This window comes from Kogia breviceps, chromosome 13 (genome assembly GCF_026419965.1).
Source record: "Kogia breviceps isolate mKogBre1 chromosome 13, mKogBre1 haplotype 1, whole genome shotgun sequence".
NCBI lineage: Eukaryota > Metazoa > Chordata > Mammalia > Artiodactyla > Physeteridae > Kogia > Kogia breviceps.
In genome coordinates, this window is record NC_081322.1 from 46,786,880 (window position 1) to 46,794,623 (window position 7,744).

At 39.7% G+C, this 7,744-nt stretch overlaps 1 non-coding gene across 1 annotated transcript; it reads right to left on the bottom strand.

The window, feature by feature from the left end:
• Positions 1-3,131: 3,131 nt before the first annotated feature.
• TRNAA-UGC (transfer RNA alanine (anticodon UGC)) lies at positions 3,132-3,204 on the bottom strand. The gene has a single exon. It is a non-coding gene; the product is annotated as a tRNA-Ala (tRNA).
• Between the last annotated feature and the right edge of the window lie 4,540 nt (positions 3,205-7,744).

Sequence of the window (7,744 nt, forward strand, 5' to 3'; positions counted from 1 at the left end):
TGCCTCAGTTAATGAGAATCTTAGTGTCTATGAGTGCAGGCCTTAAAAAAATATTGCCTACAAAGCAAAAGAATACACAATGCAATTTTGCTTCCAAAAAGCATATTCTTTTACCTAATCAGCATAGTTTAAGAAATGGATTTTATCGCAAAAAAGATAGAAGTATTATATTAACTTTGTGCAAAAATGGGGAGCAAAGTGATAATACACGGCATAGCCAGCATAGTGAGAATCACAGAATCAATCCATGAACTCCAAATAGCAAAATGAACAAAACTTTCATAAAAGAAAGTGCTGACAAACAGATATAACTCTCTGATTGGACCTTTCTTGTTTGCGTGAGAACCAAGATGTGTAGATACTTCGGCTATGTTCTCATTACTCCATCTTTCCTTCCCTCAAACTTCCTTCCAGAAAATAATCCTAGGGAACTCAACGCAGCTAACTCTACCTCCCTCAACTACCATTTTGATCTCATCACTGCAATAATCTCTTATCAAATTACAAGTAATGCTCACAAATTTTATTCCACCAACCAAACTGCCCCAATTCAAACCCGACTCAGGATCTATCTAGCCTAAGTATTCATTCTTCTTAAAAGTCTTACATTTTTCATCTCTGGGATATTTTACATGCCATGCTCAGTAACTCTCAGCATAGTTTAGGAAATGGATTTTATTATGAAAAGGAAAGGATATTAGTAACACTGTGCAAAACTAGAGTGCCAGAGTGATAATACATAGCCACAAGCAGAAGAGTAAACTACCCCCGCCCCCGCGCGCAAAAAAAAAAAAAAAAAAACCCAGACACTCACATCTCTCCTTCCTTGCAATCTCTCCTTACAACTCCCTTCCACAGAGGTTTTCTAGACACTCTCTTGCTGGCTTCATTCCCAGACATGCCCTCACCTCCACAATAGCCTCTCAAATCCCTGTAATACTTAGCACTCACTCCACCTACACCTGTGGTTGGTGGAGTGTGTGCGTGCATCCACCTCTTGCAAATGCTTTTCTGTACTATCACTTCCGTACTATTTTTATGGACTTTTCTGTACCGTCTCCCATTAAATAAAGGATATATATATATATAAAACATTTACTTCTTGTCATTTTCCTAATACATAATAATTACAGATCCCTAGAGAACCTGTGGGTCAATAACGCACCTCCTCTACTGGTTGTCAATGTGCCCAGATAAATATTAAATACCTTCCGTAAAAGAAGTTTAGAATCTAATGTGGTCAAATGAATTTTAAATAGGTAGTTGTCAACAAAGTCACTGTATTTCAGTCATAAGTACAATGTTTCCTTGATTTGAAATAAATCTCTAGAAAAGTAACGTCTCTAAGTGACAGAACAAAGGAACGTGATACTTCCCCTATTTGTAGTTTTAAAAGCTGTGCACCATCCTTCTTTTTGAATTGCCACCCCGTCATGTTTGAGAAGCGTTGGCTGTTCTGTGCTTAGCTCCATTCATTACCCTGACATCCTTTGATTCTGGGCCCGCTCCCCAGCCACCATCCTTCCTTGTTGCCGAGGTCCTGCCAGTGCAGCTCATTCAGTAGCCATCATCACAGTGAACTATATCCCAGCAGCTCCAGATGGAAGATGGAGGTAAACAGCTCCCCTAAGAGTGCTCTCCGATGCAGTGCCATCAATCAAACCACAGCTGGGACCAAACCACTCAGTAACTGAGCCAGCAACTTTCTGCCAAAAGCGGAGCACATTTCTTAGTGCCCAGCTTCCTTCAGGAGGGAGATGTCACAACTATGTGTTTTAGCACTCAAGAAGTCCTTAATACCTCATATTTATGCCTCACTTTCTGTAACTGTGACCAGTAACAGTCTTCATCTAGGTTTAACTTTTTTCATTACTATTTCATTATTTCAACAGATACCTAAATTGGTAGCTGTATCCACTTTATTTCCCTCTGGAAAGGCAAAGTCTCTTGTTTGCTTGTTTCTTTAATAAATCATAATACAAAAAATCCAGAAATAGGTTATTTTACAATGTTAGTTGGTACATTAAATAATTTTTATGGATCATGCCCAGTTCAAGACAGTGGTAACATCTGCTGACTGGTGACATGCAGCAATGGAAAGTGGTTTATTTTTTTCTGCAAGTAGCAGATGGGGGGTGGTCCTTCTTGAAGCCAAGATCAAAATTGAGAGTTAACAGTTGGAACTCTGCAACACAAGAGCCTTCGCAGCCACACAATGCAGGATAAACATCCTTATGATGACCGCCAGGGATGCTTTCCTCTCCACCATAACGGTGAGCAGGAGGGTGATGCAGTAAGACACCACCATGGACTATTTGAGTGAAAACTAACTATGAGTGAGAAATAATAAACTGTATTTATAAGCATATATTCCATTATTAAAATGTTAAACTTGGGCTTCCCTGGTGGCGCAGTGGTTGAGAGTCCGCCTGCCAGTGCAGGGGACGCGGGTTCGTGCCCCGGTCCGGGAAGATCCCACGTGCCGCGGAGCGGCTGGGCCCGTGAGCCATGGCCGCTGAGCCTGCGCGTCCGGAGCCTGTGCTCCGCAACGGGAGAGGCCACAACAGTGAGAGGCCCGCGTATCACAAAAAAAAAAAAAAATGTTAAACTTAAGTTATGGCGCTTGCATCACTTAGCAACATATTTAGGTATAACTGGTAAATGTAATTTCCTTGGAATAAACAATGGTATTTGCATCACATTTTTTTTTTTTTTTTTTTTTTTTGTGGTACGCAGGCCTCTCACTGTTGTGGCCTCTCCCATTGCGGAGCGCAGGCTCCGGACGCGCAGGCTCAGCGGCCATGGCTCACGGGCCCAGCCGCTCTGCGGCATGTGGGATCTTCCCGGACCGGGGCACGAACCCGCGTCCCCTGCATCGGCAGGCGGATTCTCAACCACTGCGCCACCAGGGAAGCCCTACATTTTTTTTTTTTTTAGTACGAGGTCCAGGAGTGCTCTGGAGGGACTTACAGGTAACTAGAGCTCCACAGCAACGTGCTCCCATGTGACCTCTCCTTTTCTTTTTAAATATTTATTTATTTATTTATTGGCTGTGCAGGGTCTTAGTTGCAGCACGTGGGATCTTTTAGTTGTGGCATGCAGAATGTTTAGTTGCGGCATGTGGGATCTAGTTCCCTGACCAGGGATCGAACTTGGGCCTCTTGCGTTGCAAGCACAGAGTCTTAGCCACTGGACCACCAGGGAAGTCCCTGCATCACATATTTTTAAGAAGGATATTCATCCCCCCACCCCCCGCCGGCCAAATTGTACATAGGTTCCCTATTCCCTGCAACTATCTTCTCTGAGATGTTAGGGATCTCCAATGTCTGTGTCCTAATCTGCAGATAGCTGGAGAATTCTCAAGAACTGCAAATCATCCTTTGCAGGTTCAACAAACTGATTTCCTTTTCTTCAAGTAGTTAAGAAAAATCGATCCACCTACAGACAACAAATACCTATTTTTGCAAACATTTTCCAATTTCTGTACACATACACTCACACTCCTGCTTCCACCTAATTTCCACTTCAAAAGTGCAAGGAAGTTCTAGGGAAATTTGACACAGATAGAATGATGAAGTCATTAATTCCATATGGTTACATGTGTGCCCTAATGCACATGAGAAATTCCAGGTAGGAGTAACAGCATCTAAATCAGCGAGCTGGCACTGAGTTGAGTGATAAGAAAAACAATGGAATCAGCTTCTAGTAACTTGGGAATTGCCCATGTCAGCATCTTCACTCTACAGGTGAGGAAGCTGATACCTGAAGACATGAAATCACTTGCCTCATGAATTCACACTGAACAGGCCCAAGAGTTTAGATGATTTAAGTCTGCCACAGTAAAGTGCTGAAAGGAAAAGATTATGAAAATCATTTAGGAAATCATTCTGTCAAGACAGTACAAAGTACAGTAATTTATTCCTTCTACAAGTATCTATTCAGCAACTAATATATTCAAGTAATTATGTGACTTATGAAAACATGATTGAATCCCCTGCACCAAAGGAAAGATAAGATAAGCTCAGAAGGGAAGTCCCTGGTGGTCCAGCGACTAAGACTCCGCACTTACAATGCAGTGGGTGCGGGTTCGATCCCTGTTCGGGGAACTAAGATCCCACATGGTGCACACATGGCCAAAAAAAAGAACAAAAAGATAAGCTCAGAAGTAACTACAAGGCAGACTATAAATGCTGTGTATGTAAGTTAAGCCTCTCTACTTACTATCCCCACCTCAAGGCAATAACCCATTTTGGTAAGGGAGATATTATAATATAAGAAATAAAGTTGGGAAATCTCTGAAACTATGTACAAACCATTTAGATGCAGGGCAATTAAACATACCAGAACATAAGATAATGCATTCAAATTTATATACAGTTGCCATGATAGATACTTAGTGCTATGTATAAAAATAATCTACATGTAAAGTAAAATTCCAAATATATATTTTCAAGATGGAAAATATGTACCTCTTGGTGGATGCTAGATTTTTGTTTTATTAACCAAGACTTTAGATTATGCATAGAAGCTAACCCGCCCTGGAAATTAACCCCTAAACAAAAGCGCATGCTCTTTTATTTAAAAAATATCTACCAAAGACCTGTAAGTTTAAGGTTCTTCAGAAAAGTATATGCCTTTTAATGCCTCAGAATGAGAGTTCAGAAAAAGATGACCAGGCCTTGGTGTAGGGCATCCTTTTATTGGAAGGAAATTAGCAGAAATGGTTTTCTCTTATCTAACACATTTCACACTCTCTGACACAAGATTGCACCAAACTGCACTCCCCCTGCTACAGCTTTCTTGTTTGGGAGGCGTTTTCACACTTCCAGAAGCCACAAGGTTATGTTGCTTCTAATAAGCCCTGCCCACTTGGACTTGTGTTGACTCAGAGCACCAAGGCCTGGAAAGGTTGATACAAAGGGCAATATGTGTGAGAGCTCCAGACTCACAGAGTGAAAGGATCTGATTAAAGATCCTCTATTTAAGAAACATTATAAATACAGCATCTCATTTTGTCCTCACACAGGTCCTGTGAAATGTCAGACAAGTATTAGAATTCCCACCTCACAGATGAATAAACAGAGATCCTTGACTATGATTCCAAGAAGGTTAGGTTAGGCACAAAACTAGAACTTGATACGAGGCCTCCTAGCTGCAAAGCCTTTGTTCTTTCCACCACACCAAATTTAAACCAAAGGCAAACTTTGTTCATGATAATATTTTTTACACTTGAAAAATACTTGAGTCTAATGTGCCAGAGTTTAGATGAATAAATCAAATTCGCACAGAAGAAGTATGAACTCTCTTCTTAGCCAGGACATTTTCTTCAAGGTAAGGAACCAAGATATTTATGGCTGGAACCCTTAATGAACAAGTTAATGTAAAATAAGTTGCTAATTACAAAGTACAGTTAATAAATCCAACAGGTAAAAACAAGTGTGAAACTTGAACCACAAAATGAACTTGAAACACAGCCCCTGTGTGAGAATGGACTGATGGTTCCTACTGGCCTGGAAAATGGAAATTGTTTGACTTTTTTTATTTAAGAAGGAAAAAGTAGGACTAGAAGTGGACAAAGCTCTAGAGATAGATACGCTACCTAGAAGCCCTACTGCTGTCTGCTTTTTCACTGCTGAAACTTCACAGACACAAGAAGAAGTAGAGCAGAAACGCCATGTAAATTATTGAAGGGATGCTGCCATTTGCTGAAGCAGCTGGGATAGTGTGTCCATAAAACATTAACATGACATTTCTGAGTTTTGACAGGTCGTTTGGAGGAGAAAGGGTAAAGAATACACAAGCCCTTTGGTGGGAATGGAGACATTTGTTCTGATAAAGACAAACAAGCACTACGGCTGGTCTGCACGCCAGCTTCTACTGAAAAACAGAGAGAAAACATGAAAATTTAAAGCCCAACAGTGAAATGGATTAAACCTGATTTGTTCACTATAATATGAACAGGCAAGATTAGAAGCATCTAAAGCTTTTCTCTCTCCTTTCACTTTTTCAAGAAAGAAAGATGCTCTGCCTCCTGAACTATGCTCAGCATTTAATTTATGCCTCTAGTAAATAATTGAGCTGCATGCCCTTTGTACACAGTGAATTAATGTGTTTATCCATCCTGACTAGAGGGGAATAAAGCATAAAAAGTATTAGCTTCCTTAGCTAGCAAAAGGGCCATTCCTGTTTCTAATAATGATTTTTCAGAGTACTGCCTTATAGGTAGGGCCCAACTTCCTTGCATGAAGGCCATCATGAAGAATACTGGGAAAGAATCACCTGTCGAAACCAGAATCACCCCTAGAAACCAGAATCATTCCTTGGTTGTAGCCAATGAGGATCCAAAAAGTCCCCAACTTTAATAATAGCATATTTGTTGTGATAAACGTACCACAATGCTCCGAGTACGAATTCATTATTCCCTAAGCCCATTTCTATATAAATAATCTTTGCACATATATACAAACCCAACCATGTTATACTTTCTCAAAAAAAAGGTTAATTAATGCCACAATATCTTCCTTTAGAATACTGCCTATAAAAATGCAAAATCAGGGCATTTATAGAAACAAACTTCAAGACATGTGGTGAAATAATTTTACAGATAAATGTTTTGCCATACTGGCATTAAAAAAATGGGCACAGGGCAATGTGATTTTTCAAATTCTCTCCTTACGCAAATATGAAAAGTAAGCCAAAGGAGAAAGATTACAAATAAGTGGGTTAGTAATGGTTATGATACTAAAAAACCAATGTTCTATAGGGAAATTTTTTATTTTCTCTTTTGTAGTTTAACTCATTAATTAAAAACATAAATTGATAAACTCAATTAGATTCATAGCTTCTCCACTTTAGTACACTTTTCTGAGAATGACCCCAAACTAGGTTCATAGGAGGTGGGATTATTCCATAGATATTAACTTCCAAAAAGTCATCTGTATACTCCAAGTAGCCTTAGCTCTTTTAAATTACTTACTAAGAATCCAAAATTATTTACTTAGACTTTATGTAAAGTTATTTACATGATTTTTCTTTGCATAACACCTATTAATACACCAGCTTCACAGAGAACACCTTAGAAAGTGAAGCATTCAGAAGTTCTGTAAGGCAGGAGATCTCATGAAAGTAGAGAGGAGAAGGACAGAGGAGGGGCCTCTAACTCTACCTGGTGGAGGTGGAGGGAGAGGGCAGGGTAGAGATGAACAAGGTACTTCACAGTGGAAGAAACTTCCATACAGAATTTTTGAACTTTGATTAACTTTCCTTTCAGCTTGGCTGACCAAACTAAGCAATCTTAATCTTTTAAAGTCCACCTTCATATCCAGCCCTCTCTAGCTGTCCTTTTGTAGTCCTTCCCCAATCCCCTTATGCTTTCTCAAGTTTTAATAACCAACATTACACACAAAATCCAGGGACAAATATCCCACATATGCATGGAAGATTATGTTCTCTATTATTTACAGTTTATTCTTCGATGTTGCCAAGTATTTCATTGACATTATTTGTACTTAGCAGCACATCCATTCATCCAATAAATACTTCCTAAGCACCTACCATGTGCCAGACCTTGTTCTAAGCACTCTGGATACTTCAGTGAGCAAAACAGACAGTGGTCCCTGCCTTAGCAGAGCTGATATTTTATCAAAGAGAGACAGACAATACACATAATACAAAAGAAACTGTAGAGCAGTGAAGAAGTGATAAGCACAAAGAAAAAAAGAAAAGGTAGAACAGTGTAATGTGA